The sequence below is a fragment of the Triticum dicoccoides genome, chromosome 3B (assembly GCF_002162155.2).
Source record: "Triticum dicoccoides isolate Atlit2015 ecotype Zavitan chromosome 3B, WEW_v2.0, whole genome shotgun sequence".
In the NCBI taxonomy this organism is placed as follows: domain Eukaryota; kingdom Viridiplantae; phylum Streptophyta; class Magnoliopsida; order Poales; family Poaceae; genus Triticum; species Triticum dicoccoides.
Window position 1 is genome coordinate 158,792,675 of NC_041385.1, and position 808 is coordinate 158,793,482.

An 808-nucleotide genomic window follows, 5' to 3' on the forward strand; every position below is an offset into this window, starting at 1 on the left:
AGGAGGAGGTCGCCGGAGAGGAGGAGGAGGAGGTCGCCGGAGAGGAGGAGGAGGAGGTCGCTGGAGAGGAGGAGGGTAGTATGGTGGAGGAGTGGAGGAGTGGAGGAGAGGTGGAGTGGAGGAGAGGTGGAGTGGAGGAGAAGAATGAAGAGGTAAGGAGGAGAGGACAAGCCCAGCCATATGTACGGCATACTAATGGCGCACCGCGGGCAGGTGCGCCATTAGTAACTTTTTTTTATTTTTTGATTTATTTTGAATTTTGAAGGCGGGAAAATACTAATGGCACACCGCGGGCAGGTGCGCCATTAGTAACTTTTTTTTATTTTTTTGATTTATTTTGAATTTTGAAGGCGGGAAGATACTAATGGCGCACCACGGGCAGGTGCGCCATTAGTAACTTTTTTTTAGTTTTTTGATTTATTTTGAATTTTGAAGGCGGGAAGATAGTAATGGCGCACCACGGGCAGGTGCACCATTAGTAAGTTTGAATTTTTTTGAATTTTTTTGCCTCTCCAAATCTTAAAAGGCCCGTAACTTTTTTTCTGTTCGGTTTTTGAGGATTTTGAAAATGTTTAATGGGGTTCCCCCGATTAAATTTGGCTGTAACTTTTCGAGTAGATGATTTTTCATATAAAAAACTTTTTCATCCGAGTTAGTATGCAAAAGTTATGCCCATTTTTACAAATTCTCAAGAGATTTTGCAAAAAAGTCGAAAATTCATGTTTGTAAATTTTGCTAACAACTAGACCACATATCACATGGGAATATTATTTTCTTTTATTTTTTTACATTTTCATCATTTTCTTTT